We start from the raw sequence: 18,393 nt of genomic DNA, 5'->3' as shown, positions 1-18,393 counted from the left end.
AACCCGACTCAATCCACTTCCCTTTCTCTTTCCTCTTTTTCGGAGGTCATGTTTGGCTGATCCCACATGCTATTTACACTTATGAACCTTTTGGTGTTTGCTGCTACACGAAATCGGGCTGCCCTAAAATTTGGCCCCTTCAGTGAACCTCTGAGCACCCGGGACAAAACCGAATAGAACCGACCCCGCTAAAATTCGGCCGGTTAAGAAAGCCTCAATCACTGTATTAAGTTGATCTTTTCTCTACACCTTCCTACAACGTAACATTATATTCTGCAGTCTCTCCTTCCGTCCCTATTTACGGTATGCATTGTTTGTACTGCATGCAAGAAACAATACTTTTCACTGTATCCTAATACACGTGACAATAAATCAAATCAAATCAAAAAAACTACATTTACATCACGATCAAAACATATACACAAAAACAGGCAAAGAATTATACAGTCAATAGGAAAGACAATCGGGCGGGTGTCTATTCTGCACTGGTTGCCTGCTCACTTAAGGGATTTGGTTCTTCTTGACCTTGGATGTCCTCCCCGGGTCTTCAGAAGATGTCTCTCCCTTGGAAGGTGTTATCGTCTCTTTTGCAGAAGATTAGGAGCAGCAAGGGGTTCTTCAGCAATCTCAGTTTTTGCAGATTGACCAGAAGTCGCAGTCACATGATCGGGTAGTATGGATGGTGGTTCATCCTGAGGTAGTTCTAGCACACACGGTACTGGCACATTGATGGATGTCTCTAACAACTGATCTGTGTCGTCTCCACACTCGCTCATCTTCAGTTTGCACAATGTGGGAGACAGGGCCAGTTTCAGACAACACAGTTACAGGGACCCTCTTCTCGCTGGTGGAGCAGCTGCAGACCAAAACCTGCTCTCCTAGTCCAAAAAAGCATCTTTTGGAATTCCCTTCTCTTCTTCAGGTTTGTGACTGCTGATTGTGTTCCACTGTCTCAGACGTCTCCAGGGGAAATGTTGGTCAGATGTCGTTCTCAGCTTCGAGGTGCGACGATGCGTTTCCAGCACAGATGGAGATCTGAATCCCTTCCCAGCCACCACATTCTACGGTTTCTTCATGGTGTGGGTGCATTTGTGGCTCAGCAGGTTGGACAATCAGTTCAAATGTCATCCACACACAGAGCACATGTACGGTCTCTCCCCACTGTGAAGGATGTGATAAATTTCTTCTGCTTTTTAATTAGTAAATGCTCTTTCCACAGTCAGCGCTCTGGAACACTCTCACTCGGGTGTGTGTGTCTTGGTGCTTTTCCAGTCACACTGATGATTAAAATCTATTGAAGCCGACAGAACAGAAAACATTTCTCCTTCCAGATTCAAAGGCCGATGATATTCCGGTCTCAAGGAAACAAGTGAATCTATCAGATCGAGGCACATTTGAGATTTCTGTCTGTAATTCCTCCTCTTCTAATATCCTGGAAAAACAATTTACAAAAGACATCACTGTCAGTGCAGGATAGAGATTCAGAACAGACAATTCTAGTTTCTCTGGAACATTCTTTCCTCTCTAATTCCCCAAAAGCTGTAAATCTCCATCCCACACACTCTCCCTCCATTCTCACTCTGCTGTATCTAATATTCACCCTCCCAATTCTCCTGAAGGTGCTGATTCAGGCTGAGTGACAGATCCCTGCTCACTGCTTCCTGTTCTAGACACAGAAACATGAAAATTTAAATGCAGGCTGCCAGACAGATATATGTTTATAATTACTGGACTAAAAACTATAGAATCTACCGTGCAGGAGGCCATTCAGCCCACCGAGTCTGCACCGGCCCTTACAAAGAGCACCCTACTCAAGCCCACGTCTCTACCCTACCCCCGTAATCCATAACCGAGTAACCCCCACTTAATCTTTTTGGACACTAAGGGCAATTTAGCATGGCCAATCCGCCTAACCCACACATCTTTGGACTGTGGGAGGAAATCGGAGCACCCAGAGGAAACCCACGCAGACACGGTGAGAACGTGCAGACTCCGCACAGACAGCGTTTGGTTCATTGATCTGAAAAGGAAAGTCACCTAAAGTCAGCACAATTGGGCACAGTTGGGAATGTTTGCAACCAATCCCTTTGCAAACAAACCGAGAAGTTAACCCTTTCCACTGACAGCACGGTGACAATTTGCCTTTTAAAGATTTGGCTTTATCCCATTTCTTATCTTTCAAAACAGGTGTTTGAGAACGGGAGATATGGGAGTTATCGCCAAACTGATTTCAAATACTTGTGTCTCTGATATACAAAGACAATATTGTGTGAATGCAATTACTATTGGACAGTAAAGTTTCTCCAGGACTCCTGAATGAGACTGATAATAATTAATAGGATGGCCCACTTAGAATAAGATATAGAGAAAATCACATCACCCAATGGGAAATGGGATAACTCACCCTGGGGAGAGTTCAATAGAATAGAACGATGTTATATCGATGTACATTCTAGTGAAAATCAGTGTAGATCAGACAAATAAATTGATAACTTTCTCTTGGAGATAAATATGTCCCTGCCTCTTAACTTTAAAAGATAAACTGAATTGATTGGCCATTGACTGAGGCATTGGAGCCATGCAGGGAGAGAGAAGTACAGATCCTCCAACAGAGATCCCCCCGCCAGATTTTTCAGTGAGATCACCTGAAAGTCCAAGAGTGACGTGTGTGGCACATGGAGCCTGATACTGGGATTCCAGTGTGGGTGTGCTGATGTGGAAATGCATGGTGAAGCTGGAAGCTGCACTGAAGAACGGGTCCCAGACATACTCAGCTATTCGATAACAGAACATCGAGTGATTAATGTGGTCAGTAGAATGAGACAACATTTTAATTCATTATGATATTGACACATACTCCACTGAAAAACTGACTTTAAAACAATCAGAATATAATTATACACACTTGTATCTGTCAGTGGGAGTGAAATTAAAGTGAAGAGGGATCGAGAATCTGGATTCAGAAAATATCCATAAGGTGGAGGTAGGTGAACAGAGAGCTGGAGAATCTTTAAAGTCCGTGCATGAACTTCTGTTTGAAGCTGATGTATTTTCAACATGCCAATAATTTGGAATGGTGTGAGATGCTCTGCAGCTGGGAAAGATGAATCTAAGTGAACAGTTATCACATTTTACTGGAAAGGTTTTTACTTTTATTCTTGGCGGCAGCTCAAGCATTTGTGTTGCTGATTCTGATAACTTTAGCAGTTTTAGTATGTTATCGAAATGTGTTATCTGTGTAATCAAGAAATTATGAAAACAAACTTGTAGTGTAGAAATAGGTGGGTTGATCAGAAATCAGTTGAGAGAAGTCAATAAGGATATTCACTTCTCAAGACGAGAAGATTTGTAAGAAATAAATGATAAAACGTGAAGGCATTTATTGAATATTATAGGAATAGCTCACTTCCTTTCTCGCCTGTGAAGAAATCTTCCACAGCAGCTTGCTGGGTGACAAACACAGGACAGACCTGTTCTTTCTGCCCAGGACTGTTCTCCAACACAGGCTCTTAAATTGACATTTCTAATCCTGATATGATTGGATCTCAGGATCCATCCGCAAACCATTTGTCTGTGTAAAGGTTAAAACAGGAAGAGATTTATAAAAAGGTCCAGACTGGCTTCACCCAACACCCACACTGGCTCACAGCAGTGAACCATCCAGAGGAGACTGCAGCCACTAGTAATGGAGACCAGTACTCATTCTGCATCATCCGTCTGTCCTCTGGGACTGGGAAATCATTCTCAGGCTGTATGATTTTTTTGTGTCCATTATGCATCATTTTTAAACTCTTGTTTCTCAATAAACCAGCGTAAAATCACATATTGGCTTGGTCCCATTTTTGGGGTTATCTGTGACTCCTGGATCAAGTATCTCACCGATCACTGCATGCTGTTCTGGTCACGATATTATAAAATGATACCGAGGCACTGAAGAGGGTGCAAAGAAGATTTATAATGGTGAAACCAGAAATGTGTAGGTACATATAAAGTATCAGGAAAGGATTGACAGGCTGGGTCTCCTCTCTCCTTCGAAATGAAGGCAGAGGGGATAACCTAATAGAAATCTTTAAAATAATGGAAGGTTTTGTGAGAGAGGATATGGAGAGAATGTGGGGAAGAGCATAACTAGAGAACATCAATACTTTATACACATGATATGGAGACACCAATCCCTATCTACATGTGTTCCAGATTTTAATGTAATTGTCCAATACAGAAAACATAGTATTTTGTGTCTGTGTGAGTCTCACCCCCAAACCCAAGGAAGTAATAAAGTATGAGAAATTAAATAATCTAGAGTTAGAAAGGAGAAAAGTCCCCAAAATGGAGCAATCTGTGACAGGACACAAATTAGTTGCCTCTTATCCTGGAGAAATTAAGGTCCCAACAAAGTGTGTGTCTGAAACATTAATTCATTTGACAAATATCAAAATATTGAGCTCCAACTGGTTACAGGGATCATTATCAGCAGAAACAAACTCCAGCTGTCAGAATGAACATGGTTCAGTCCTGGATGTGATTAACAGCAGCAATAACAGCAGAATCAAACCCCTGCAGTCACTCGTGAAGTCTCTGGTGTCTCAGCATGTGGGATGACCAAGTGAATCTCTTCCACACACACAGAGCAGATAAACGGCCTCTCCCCAGTGTGAGTGCGTTGGTGTTTCAGCAGATCAGATGTAGTTTTATAGCTCTTCTCACAGTCAGAACATTTAAAAGGTTTCTGATAGATAGTTTTTTGAAGAATAAAGGGATTAAGGGTTATGGTGTTCGGGCCGGAAAGTGGAGCTGAGTCCACAAAAGATCAGCCATGATCTCATTGAATGGCGGAGCAGGCTCGAGGGGCCAGATGGCCGACTACTGCTCCTAGTTCTTATGATCACTGAACAAGTTGATGTGTCGCAAGGTTCCATAAGTGAAGGAATCTCTTCCCACACTTGGAGCAGGTGAACGACCTCTCTCCAGTGTGAACTGTCTGGTGTCTCTGCAGGTTAGATCAATGATTAAATCTTTCCCCACACACAGAGCAAGGGAACAGCCTCTCCCCAGTGTGAACCTGCTGGTGTGTGAGCAGGTTGGCTGACTGAGTGAATCGCTTCCCACACTCGGAGCAGGTGAATGGCCTCTTTCCGGTGTGAACTCGCTGGTGTCTCAGCAGATCCATTTCACTTTTGAAGCTCTTCTCACAGTCAGAACATTTAAAAGATCTCTTATTACTGTGCACAAGTTGATGTTTCATAAGGTGTGCTGACTGAGTAAATCCATTTCCACACAGGCAGCAGGTGAATGGTCTCTCCCCAGTGTGACTGCGTTGATGAGCTTCCGGCAGGGATGGAGATTTGAACCCCTTCCCACAATCTCCACATTTCCACCGTTTCTCCATGGTGCCGATGACCTTGTGTCTCTCCAGATTGGAGCCTCATTCACACACAGAACATCGTGTACAGTTTCTCGCTGCTGTGAATGATGGGATGTTTTTTCAGGCTGTGTAACTGGTTAAGGCTCTTTTCACAGTCAGCTCACTGGAACACATTCACTTGCGTATTTATGTGTCTCGGTGCTTTTTCCAGTCACACTGACCTTCCCACAGATAGAAGACAAACATTTCTCTTTCCACATTCAGGGGCCGATGATATTCATATCCTGACAAATCAAAAGGCTCTCAAACCTTGAGTTTGCTGCCTGTAAGTTTTTCCATTCCATACCCTGTAAAAAGAATCAAAGTAGAATGAAACTCAATGGACAGCACAAAAACAGGTCACTGTACCCAGTGTCAGTGTATATATTCCCCATGAGCCTATCACTTCTCTCTGTCTGGAGGTCTTTCTATTCCTTTCTCTCTTGTGTCTGCAACTTGCTAAGTGCATTCATGCTGTTTTCCTCAACCAGTCCCTGTGGCAGCAAGTTCCACACCCTCTGGATAAAGACATTGAATCTAACCAGTACTATCCTGTGTGGCCGCAGAGCAATGCTGCCTCTTTTCTCAATTTCCTGCAGAGGCTGAATCATTGTTGATGAAAAAGCGTTGAGCCCAGCAGCATTACTCTTGTCTGATCATCTCTGGAAAGCAGGCGAACCAGCAAAGGCAGCTCAGCCTTCACAACACTCAGAATACAGCCGATAACTTGTCAAGGAACTGCAATGAACCACAAACAACTATTTGTAGGAACCACTGTCTGCCTATCTTCCGGTAAAACATCTTGAGATGTTAATAGCGATATGTGAATAAGATGAGGTGTTTCTTCATTCAAGTTTGTCAATTGGAATTCGACACCCTTGAAGGCTGTGGATGCTCAGTCGCTGAGTATATTCAAGACTGAATTCAAGAGATTATTGGATACAGAGGGAAAGAAGGAAAATGGCGACAAGGAGAAAAAGTGGAGCAGGCTCTATGTCCTCCAACTGCTCCTGTTTATTCTGCTCTTAAGTGGCTCTTGATGGACAGTGTCCTCTTTACATTTAGTAAAATGACCAATAACGATTTCGGATGTTATTTTGGTTCCATTCAGGTTCAGAGAATTGTAGAAGTGCATTGCACAAGAGGGGGTGATGGGGGTTGTTCAGCCCATCTTTCCTGTGCTGCCTTTTAGAAAGAACGGACTTGTTCAGTCCCTCATTCCCGTTTCATGTCCCTCACCATGCACCTTCTCATCCTCACCTCTCTTTTAAAATTAATTAGTATGTCATATCGCACTGCCTTTTCAGGCAGAACCTGGAACTCACTGAGTTTTGATCAATTGCCATTGTGATACAGGTAGTTCAATGAAGGTTTTGCAGTGGGCAGTACGAGGGTATTTCAAAAATATCAACAGAAAAATATGTTTGAATATTAAAATTATTGGATGGGAGGGTAGAGCTGGTCCAGGGTTCAGAATGATTTTTCTCCTGGTCACTGGGACCCTGAAGCCTCCACTTCCTGTTCCCTCACCAAAATGGCCGCACATGCGCCGCTTCTACCAAGTTTCTACTTTGTTTCTACCAAGATGGCGGCCGGTCACCCTGGGTCAGTGGGCCAACACTAGACTCTGGACACTTTGGGAGCAGAAGGGGACAAATAGAAGTGGAGAGACAGGAGGTGAAGGAGACAGAGTTTATACAACTACAACTTGAACAATAACTTTGACAGAATCTCAAACCCCCAACTTCCCCAAAGTAAGAGGTGTATATGAAAACCACCACCTCCAATTCACACATCGTCCTGACTTGTCTGACATCCAGAATTGGGTGAACAGACATTTCCTCCAATTAAACATTGGAAATAGTGAAGTCATTGAGTTTGCACATTCTCCCAGTGTCTGCGTGGGTTTCATCCCCACAACCCAAAGATGTGCAGCATCGGTGGATTGGCCACACGAAATTGGAAAATAATAATTGGGTACTCTAAATTTATTTTAACAAAGAAATAGTGAAGCCATTGTCTTACGGCCCTGCTACAAACTCTATTCTCTAGTCACCATCTACATCCCTGGCAACTGTGTTCATTTTATCCTTTCACAGGGAGTGGATATTGCTGGGAGAAATCATTGCCCACTCCTAATTGCCCTCGAGAAGATGGTGGTGAGTTGTCTTCTCAAACCGATGTAATACATGATGTGTAGGTTGAGCCACAGCGTAGCCAGGGTGGGAGTTCCAGGATTTTCCCCCAACAACAGTGAAGGAACAGTGGCATAGTTCCAAGTCAGGATGTTGTGTGGCTTGGAGGGGAACCTGCAGGTGATGGTGTTCTCATGTGTCTGCTGTGCTTGTCGTATGAGGTGGTCACGGGTTGAAAAGTACTGTCTAATGAGCCTTGATGAGTTGCTGCAGTGCATCTTGTAGGTGGTACGTGCACTGTGTGTGACTAATGCAGATTTCAATGTCATATTTGACCAGATGAGCTTTTGACTACATATTTGCACCATCACTAAGACTGTTTATATCCAGCTCAATAATATTGCCCGCCCTAGCCCTCACCTCAGTGTGTCTGCTCTGAAACCAACATCTATGCAACTGTTATCTTTAAACTTGATGATTGCAACACACTCCTGAACAGCATCCCAACTTTTATCATCTGTAAACTTGAAGATAATTTGCTGCCCATTTTCTCACTCTTACCAATTCCCTTTTCACTTGGCGCAGTCTTATCAACTGGTTGAACTGTTGATTACCAGAGGCAGCAGCAACACATCCAGCTCTACCTGGCCCTGCTCACCTCTGCCTAAACTGATCACTATTTCTGGATTGTTCCTGGCAGCAAGGACAACCCAGATTCTGTTCTTCATGATCATCTTCTTAAATCTCTCTCCTGACTTCAAACAAGTGCAAGGAGCTCATTGATTTCTTTGTCACTGACACTGAGATCATCCGTTCAGTTGAATATACTTCCAAAAGTTATTTGTGAACTCGCCTGTGTCTCATTAGGTTTTGTGACTGCGTGAATCTCTTCCCACACATGGAGCAGTTGAAAGGCCTCTCCCCGGTGTGAACTCGCTGGTGAGTTAGAAGGTCAGGTGAATTAGTAAATCTCTTCCCACACTTGAAGCAGATGAACGGTCTTTCCCCAGTGTGGCCACGTTTGTGATGAACTGCTGAATCCCTTCATACACACAGAGCAAATGAATGGCCGCTCTCCAGTGTGAATTCGCTGGTGTGTGCGAAGGTTGAACAATCGATTAAATTGTTTCCCACACATGGAGCAGGTGAAAGGTCTCTCCCCTGAGTGACTACGCAGATGTGTTTCCAGTTGGGATGGAGATATGAATGCCTTCCCACAGGCCCCGCATTTCCATGGTTTGTCTGTGGTGTGGATGTCCTTGTGTCTCTCCAGGTTGGACGATTTCACACCTGTAAATTTCAAGTTTCCCATAAAAAGAGTTTATAAACATCATCATTGTCAATACCGCATAAAAATGAAGGACAGACAATTCTCGTTTGTATGGAACAGGTTTTCTGCACTTCTTTCTGCGAAACAGTAAATCCTCATCACATCCATTCTCCCTCCTCCCTATGCTGGAATCCAAACCCCAGGGTGACAAACCAGCCCACATTTTATGGGCCATATTTGAATCCACTGAGATTTGCTGCTTGGGTGTCTGACTCGTCAACTGGACCTATGTAGAACTCTGTTCCAACCGTTCTGGCAGCCAACCACCCCCTCCCTGGCCTCACATTTCTGTCAGCAGCCCACCCAACACCGCCCACCTCTTCACACAGACCCGTGCAAGCTTACCTTTAATTTTCACCATGAGAGTTTGTCAGTCTGCCAAACCTTTCAAACCACCTTCAAAATTCCTTTCCTTCCAGTTTACCCGCTCCCTCCACTCTGGCCGGGTTCAGTTCTCAAGTCCCTCTGTGTAAAGTGAGAATAAATCGGTAATTTTCTCTCCTGGTCACTGGAATCCTGATGCTCCGCCCACTCTGTTGTTTCACCAAGATGGCCACAGCTGAAGCAAACAAGCCCCGGGAGCTGCAAAATCAGGATCTGTGGGTTCTTCTTGGCGGTTTGGGGCCTGCAGCGGGTGTTTGTGAATCCTCCCCGCCCACCTCCCAGGGCTCCCTTCCTTTCCAGAGATCAGAGTCCTCATTGATTTGAGTGCAAAGTGTCAGCTCTTATTTATTGTCCCCCTCCCCCATCCTCTGATGTGAACCATCCTCCAGTCGCTGAAGCAGGATGGTGACCTTTAACCTGGGCCTGTTCCTAGGAGGGAGAAGCCCGCAGCTGCAAATCAGGGAGCTGACAATGATTGTGAAGGGTTTGCGGATCCTCCCTCCCACCGCCTGACGCTAACTTTGCTTCCCCGGGACAAAGGACTCTCCTCCAGACGAACAATAGCATTGCGCCTGCGCGCTACTGTCTCACCTCATCAAACGCACCGCGCAATCTCCAGATCACAATGCCCAGGGGAATGATTGATGGCGGCTCCGGACCACTAGTAATAGGGGGCGGGATGGAGGACCGAATGGGAACAGCTGGTCCTCCAACCAATTGGAGCGAATGAGGGGCAGTGAATGAAGCATGCGCAATGCGGGAAATGGCGAGGGGTGGGTGCTTTTTGTCTCAGATCTGTAATTTGTAAGCGGAAAATCGCAGATCGGAGCGTATGATGGAACCGGCGTGTGGACGGGAAGATTTCTATACAGGTTCTGTCATCTACAAACTCCCTCAAAAACCCATCAATCCCATTTATACTGAGCGGGTCCAAAGATCCCTTAAGTCATCCCGGTTAATGATCACCATCTTTATTGTGGGCAATGTGCAGCACTGAGCATGTGCGGCCGCCATCACGTTGGGGGCAATATTTTCATAGCTGGGTGGAGCTTGTCCCCCATTGTTTCGAATAGAGACAACCTGTCCATCAAACTGGGTCACCCTTTGAGTCCCAATGTCTTAATGAGGAGGCAGGGTGGAAGCAGGGAAGGAAAGAAAAGGATGTAACTCCTGCTCTCTGGATCCTACTACCTCAAGGGACGTCCTGCCTTATGTGCCCAAAGATCTGTGGCAAACATACCCTAAAACATATGGAATTATGCTCACTACTCCCAAAATGTTCCCCGACTTAAACCTCAACCACCTGTCCAGGCTCATTCCCCAATACCAGATCCAGTACTGCCCCTGCCCTCGTTGGACTATCTACATATTGCACCAAGAAGGGACTGCTGACAATGTCAAGGGGTAAAGTTAAGTTCAGTAGGGCACACGAGTGGTCATCCTAAGTTAGAATTATATTCACACCCAAAGATGTGCTGGTTGGGTGGGTTGGCCACGCTAAATTGCCCCTTAATTGGAAAAGAAATATAATTGGCTACTCTAAAATATTCTTTAAAAGTTCGAATTACAGAATCCTTGCTTCTGGGAGGGCAGTTTACGAGCTTTGAGGGGCTGACTGAGATGTTTGGGTTGGCGTGGGGAGAATGTTTCAGGTATATGCAGGTGCTTGACTGCAAGGAAGGTCTTCCCGACCTTCCCAGTAATGCCTGTCTCCTCGCTGTTGGAGGCTGTGCTGTCAGCGGACGGGGGTGTGGGGGGGGGTGGGGGGGTGGGGGTGTTGGAGAGGGGTTCGTCTCGGTGATTTACAGGGGGTTTTGGAGGAGGATGGGGTGTCCATGGAGAAGTTAAGGCAAAGTGGGAGGAAAAGCGCTGGAGGAGGGAGTGTGCTTTGAGGTGCTGCGGAGGGTAAACGCCTCGACTTTGTGTGCGAGGCTGGGACTGATACCGCTGCAGGTGGTGTACAGGGTGCAAAGTCTTGTGGTCTTGGCTCCTTCAGGTGATGCCACCTAAGACAGAGTAAATAAAATCAGGAATACTCAGGAAGTATCAATTCGAGGAGCATAGATCTCTCAGAGGTAACAAAGGAATAGATCAGAGTTTTAGCAACAGATGCTCTGAGCCTTTGCTGGAGTCAGGCAATGTTACTGAGGTGGAATCCAGTCTTCAAGATGATGTAAATATGTGGTTGGGAGCAATTCACGGGGTCAAATATCACACCAACCATTTGGACAATGTCTTTCAACCTCAATCTCAAAACAATGACCAGGGTGAGGGATGGAGTCAGTGGCTAATAAATTGAGTTTGTTACAGGGGCTGAACGCAATGTCTTCCCAATACTGAAGTGGAGAAAGTTTCTGCTCACCCATTACTTACTGTCAGAACTGTGTGTGCCTTGGAGGGGAACCTGGATGTGATGGTGTTCACAGACCCGATATCTTGGTCCTTCAAGGAGGTGGAGGTTGAGGGTTTGGGAGATTCTGTCAATGTTCTGGTTAGATTTTGGAAAGAGAAATTCCCTCTCCTTCTCCGCCTCTGCTCTCAATCTTTTCTCACTCTCCTCCCCCCACAGAAGCCTGAAACTTTTCTGGCCCAGAGCTGTGGAAGGTTCCCTTCCCTGAACGACATCAGTGAATCAGTTGTTCTTTTGTGAAAATCTGGCAGTTTTCAAGGTCACCTTTTCCTAGTGCCGGCCTCACAAATGACCAGATTTCAGCTCAATTTCACAACCCACCTTTGTGTTTTTCTGGATTTTCTCTCACTCCTTTTTTTCTGTCTAAACTGATTTCACAGGATATTGGAAGGGGAAGGTTTGCATTTGGGAAACATCACATCAGGATCTGACGGAGTCGCTTCAGTTATCGTTACTGAATATCAGCAGGTTTTGAACATAATATAAGAATATAAGAACTGGGAGCAGGAGTCGGCCATCTGGACCTTCGAGCCTGCTCCGCCATTCAATGAGATCATGGCTGATGTATTGTCGACTTAGCTCCACTTTCCCGCCAGAACACCATAACCCTTTATTCCTTTATTCTTCAAAAAACTATCTATCTTTATCTTGAAAACATTTAATGAAGGAGCTTCAACTGCTTCACTGGGCAGGGAATTCCATCGATTCACATGGAAGGAAAAAACACCGTTCACAGTGGAGAGAAACCATACATGTGTTTGTGTGGACAAGGTTTCAGCCAATCTTCTGGCCTGTCAAGACACAAGCGCATTCACACTGGCGCGAAACCGTGGAAATGTGGGGATTTGGTTTCCCGTCTGAGCTGGAAACTCATCGAAGGACTCACACTGGGGAGAGACCATTCATCTGCTCCATGTGTGGGAAGGGATCTACTTGGTCATCAAACTTGCTGACACAACAGCAGGTTCACACTGGAGAGAAGCTGTTCACCTGCTGTGTGTGTGGAAAAGGATTCATGATCCATCCAAACGACTGAAACAGCAGCGAGTTCACACCGGGGAGAGACCATCTGCCTGCACTGAGTGTGGGAAGGGATTCACTCATATATCCACCCTGCTGAGACACCAGCGAGTTCACACTGACAAAATACCTTTTAAATGTCTGCACTGTGGGAAGTGCTTTAAAAGCTCTGGAAAACGGATGTACCATCAACATGTTTACACTGATGGGAGACATTTTAAATGCCCAGACTATGTGAAATGTTATGAAGGCTCCTGGGAGCTGATGTCCCATCAACATATTCACACTGATGAGAGACCGTTCAGGTGCTCTCGCTGTGGGACTGGGTTCAGGCGATCATCTCAACTCACTGTCCACCAGCAAATTCACACTGGGGAGAGGCCATTCATCTGATTGTGGGAAGGGATTCATGCAGTCATCCACCTTGCTGAAATACTAGTGGGATCATATTGGGGTGGCACAGTAGCACAGTGGTTAGCACTGTTGCTTCATAGCACCAGGGTCCCAGGTTCGATTCCTGGCTTGGGTCACTGTCTGTGCGGAGTCTGCACGTTCTCCCCGTGTCTGCGTGGGTTTCCTATGGGTGCTCCGGTTTCCTCCGAGTCCCGAAAGAGGTGAACATAGAACAATACAAGAGCAGCATGATGGCGCAGTGGTAGCACTGCAGACTCACGGCACCGAGGTCCCAGGTTCAATATCAGCTCTGGGTCACTGTCCGTGTGGAGTTTGCACATTCTCCCCGTGTTTGCGTGGGTGTCACCCCCACAACCCAAATATGTGCAGGGTAGGTGGATTGAACATGCTAAATTGCCCCTTAATTGGAAAAGATGAATTGGAAACATAGAACAATACAGCACAGGAACAGGCCCTTCGGCCCTCCAAGCCTGCGCCGACCCTGGTACCTGCCTAAACTAAACCGTCTGCACTTATGGAGTCCATATCCTTCCATTTCCACCCTATTCATATATTTATCTAATTGTCCCTTAAATGCCGCTACCGTACCTGCTCCCACCACCTCCCCAGGCAGCACGTTCCATATATTTCCCACCCTGTGTAAAAAACCTGCTTCGCACATCTGTTCTGAACTTTTCCCCGCGCACTTTAAACCGATGTCCCCGAGTACTTGACTCTCCTACCCCAGGAAAGAGCATCTGACTATCCACTCTGTCCATACCACTCATAATCTTGTAGACCTCTATCAGCTCGCCTCTCAACCTCCGTTGTTCCAGTGAGAACTGACCAAGTTTATCTAACGTGCTGTTGGGTAATTTGGACATTCTGAATTCTCCCTCTGTGTACCCGAACAGACGGCAGAATGTGGCGACTCGGGGCTTTTCACTTCATTGCAATGTTAATGTGAGCTTACTTGTGACAATAGAGATTATTATTATTATTATTTTTGAAATATATTTTATTAAAGATTTTCGATCAAAAAGAATTTTCCATTTTTACAACTTTGTAACATAATGTACATTGACCGTTATTTAAACAATATATTAAACTAACAAGAAGTGCAGAAAAAGAACAAGAAAAGAGAAATAATAATACTGAAACAATAAATATAAACAACTAGCATGGAAAGAAAGAAAAGAACAACAAAAAAAACCAAACACCGAATACACCCCCCCCCCCCCCCCCCCTCCTCCCCCCTGGGTTGCTGCTGCTGTCTTTCCTGTTTTCCCTTATCGCTCTGCGAGATAGTCAAGGAACGGTTGCCACCGCCTGGTGAACCCTTGAGCCGAACCTCTTAGTGCGTATTTTGTCCGCTCCAATTTTATAAACCCTGCCATGTTGTTTATCCAGGCCTCCACGCCCGGGGGGTTTGACTTCTTTCCACATAAGTAGAATCCTTCGCCGGGCTACTAGGGACGCAAAGGCCAAAACATCGGCCTCTCTCGCCTCCTGCACTCCCGGCTCTTCTGCAACCCCAAATATCGCTAACCCCCAGCTCGGTTCGACCCGGACCCCCACCACCTTTGAGATCACTCTTGCCACACCCACCCAGAACCCATGCAATACCGGACATGACCAAAACATGTGGGTGTGGTTCGCCGGGCTTCCCGCGCACCTCCCGCACCTATCCTCCACTCCAAAAAATCTACTCAGCCTTGCTCCCGTCATATGCGCCCTGTGTAGAACCTTGAATTGGATCAGGCTAAGCCTGGCACACGAGGACGAGGAATTTACCCTACTTAGGGCATCTGCCCACAGCCCCTCCTCAATCTCTTCCCCCAGCTCCTCCTCCCATTTACCCTTCAGCTCCTCTACCATCGTCTCCCCCTCGTCTCTCATTTCCCTGTATATATCGGACACTTTACCTTCACCGACCCATGCCCCCAAAATCACTCTGTCCTGGATCCCTTGCGCCGGGAGCTGCAGAAATTCCCTCACCTGTTGCCTCGCAAATGCCCTCACTTGCATATATCGGAAGGCATTCCCAGGTGGCAACCTGTATTTTTCTACCAATGCTCCCAAACCGCAAACGTCCCGTCCAAGAACAAGTCCTTCAACTTCCCAATTGCTGCTCACTGCCAAGATTGGAATCCCCCATCTATCGTCCCCGGGACGAACCTGTGATTGTTCCTTATCGGGGACCACACCGAGGCACCCGTCACTCCCCTATGTCGTCTCCACTGCCCCCAAATCTTTAAAGTCGCCACCACTACTGGGTTTGTGGTGTATTTTTTCGGGGGGAATGGGAACAGTGCCGTCGCCAGTGCTTTTAAACTTGTTCCCTTACAGGACGCCATCTCCAGCCTTTTCCACGCCGCCCCTTCTTCCCTCATCCACTTACATATCATAGACACATTGGCGGCCCAATAATAGTCACTCAGACTCGGCAGTGCCAGTCCCCCTCTGTCCCTACTGCGCTGCAGGGACCCCCTCTTTACCCTCGGGGTCTTTCCAGCCCACACAAAGCTCATGATACTCCTGTCCACTTTCTTGAAAAAGGCCTTTGCAATCAGTATGGGGAGGCACTGAAACACAAAAAGAAACCTCAGGAGGACCACCATTTTAACCGCTTGTACTCTACCCGCCAATGACAAGGGCACCATGTCCCACCTCTTAAAGTCCTCCTCCATCTGCTCTACCAGTCGCGTCAAGTTAAGTTTATGCAAGGTTCCCCAGTTCCTGGCCACCTGGATCCCTAGATATCGAAAATCCCTTGCTGCTCTCCTCAGCGGCAGATCGTCTATCCCCCTGCCCTGTTTCCCGGGGTGCATCACAAAAGGTTCACTCTTTCCCATATTCAATTTAAATCCCGAGAACTCTCCAAACTCCCTGAGTGTCTGCATTATCTCTGGCATCCCCTCCACTGGGTCCGCCACATATAGCAGCAAATCATCCGCATATAATGACACCCGATGTTCCTCTCCTCCTCTGAGCACCCCCCTCCACTTCTTAGAGCCCCTCAGCGCTATGGCCAATGGCTCAATTGCCAACGCGAACAGTAACGGGGACAGGGGGCACCCCAGTCTTGTGCCCCTATGTAATTGGAAATAGTCGGATCGTTGCCTGTTTGTAACCACGCTTGCCACCGGGGCCCCGTACAGGAGCTGAACCCATCTGATGTACCCCTCTCCAAATCCAAATCTCTTCAGTACCTCCCACAGGTAGTCCCACTCCACTCTATCAAATGCCTTCTCTGCATCCATCACCACCACTATCTCCGCCTCCCCCTCTGGTGGGGGCATTATCATCACCCCCAGCAACCTTCGTATATTGGCATTCAATTGCCTCCCTTTAACAAACCCTGTCTGGTCGTCATGTACTACCCCTGGGACACTGTCCTCTATCCTTGTCGCCATCACTTTGGCCAGTAACTTGGCACCTACATTTAGGAGGGAGATGGGCCTGTATGACCCGCACTGCAGCGGGTCTTTGTCTCGTTTCAGGATCAACGATATCGTCGCCTCCGACATTGTCGGGGGTAGTGTCCCCCTTTCCTTAGCCTCATTGAAGGTTCTGGTCAGGCGTGGGGCCAGTAGGTCCACATATTTCCTGTAAAATTCCACCGGGAACCCATCTGGTCCCAGGGCCTTTCCTGCCTGCATGTTCCCAATTCCTTTAATCACCTCCTCCACCTCGATCTGCGCTCCCAAACCTGCCACCTCCTGCTCCTCAACCCTCGAGAACTCCAGCTGATCCAGGAAGTGTATCATTCCCTCTTTCCCCTCCGGGGGTTGGGACTTATACAGCCTCTCATAAAATGACTTAAACACCCCGTTCACCCTCCCCGCTCTCTGCTCCATCCTTCCCTCCCCGTCCCTAACTCCTCCGATCTCTCTCGCCGCCCCCCTCTTCCTAAGTTGTTGGGCCAGCAATCGGCTCGCCTTTTCCCCATATTCGTATTGTATTCCCTGTGCCTTCCTCCACTGCTTCTCCGCCTTACCCGTGGTCAGCAGGTCAAACTCCGTCTGTAGTCTCCGTCTTTCCCTGTATAGCCCTTCATCCGGGGCCTCCGCATATTGCCTATCCACCCTCAGAATCTCCCCGATCAGTCTCTCCCTTTCTTTACCCTCTTGTTTCCCACTGTGGGCTCTTATGGAAATCAGCTCCCCCCTAACCACCGCCTTCAGCGCCTCCCATACTACTCCCACCTGGACCGCTCCATCATCATTGACCTCTAGGTATCTTTCAATACATCCCCTCACCCTTCCACATACCCCCTCGTCCGCCAACAGTCCCCTGTCTAATCTCCAAAGTGGGCGCTGCTCCTTCTCCTCTCCTAGATCCAGAACCACCCAATGTGGGGCGTGATCTGAAATGGCTATAGCCAAATATTCCGTTCCTACCACTTTCGGGATCAGCGCCCTTCCTAGGACAAAAAAGTCTATCCGGGAGTATACTTTATGGACGTGGGAGAAGAAGGAAAACTCTTTACTCCTCGGTCTAGCAAATCTCCAGGGATCTACTCCTAGATTATTATTATTAAAGACAGAACTTTCAAATGTCTAAACTGTGGGAAATTCTATAAAACGTCCGGGGAACTGATGTCCCATCAGCTTGTTCACATTGATAAGAGACCGTTCAGGTGCTCTCACTGTGGGACTAGATTAATGCGATCGAAGCAACTCACTGTACACCGGCGAATTCACACTGGGGAGATCCAATATTTCCTCATAGTTAAAATTCTCCATCCCATAAATCATCATAAATCTCCTCTGCAACGGGCAGCATGAGGTCCCAGGTTCGATCCCGACTCTGGGTCACTGTCCGCGTGGAGTTTGCACATTCTCCCTGTGCTTGCGTGGGTTTCGCCCCCACAACACAAAGTTGTGCAGGGTAGGTCGATTGGCCACAATAAATTGCCCCTTAATTGGAAAAAATTAATTGGGCACTCTAAATTTAAATAAATAAATAAATCTCCTCTGCAGTCTCTCTCGTGTGATCACATCCTTCCTGTAATATGGCTGTGGTCTAACTGGTGGTTGATGCAGTTCCAGCACAATCTCCCTGTTCTCATAATCTCAGCCATTGTCTACCAAAGGAAACTATCCCACCTGCCTTCCTAAGCACTGAAGAGAGTGAGAGGCAGCTGAGAGAGACAGAGGGAGAGCGAGGAAGCAGAGGGAGTGAGAGGCACCAGAGAGAGAGAGAGGAGCAGCAGAGACTGAGAGAGGCAGGAGAGAGAGAGGAGAGACCAGAGAGACAGTCTAGTCAGTAACAAAAATAAGTAATGGAATTGAGTTCAGACATGGATCTGCATGAA

The sequence above is a fragment of the Scyliorhinus torazame genome, chromosome 5 (assembly GCF_047496885.1).
Source record: "Scyliorhinus torazame isolate Kashiwa2021f chromosome 5, sScyTor2.1, whole genome shotgun sequence".
NCBI classification, from domain to species: Eukaryota; Metazoa; Chordata; class Chondrichthyes; order Carcharhiniformes; family Scyliorhinidae; genus Scyliorhinus; species Scyliorhinus torazame.
This window is presented reverse-complemented; position numbering follows the sequence as displayed.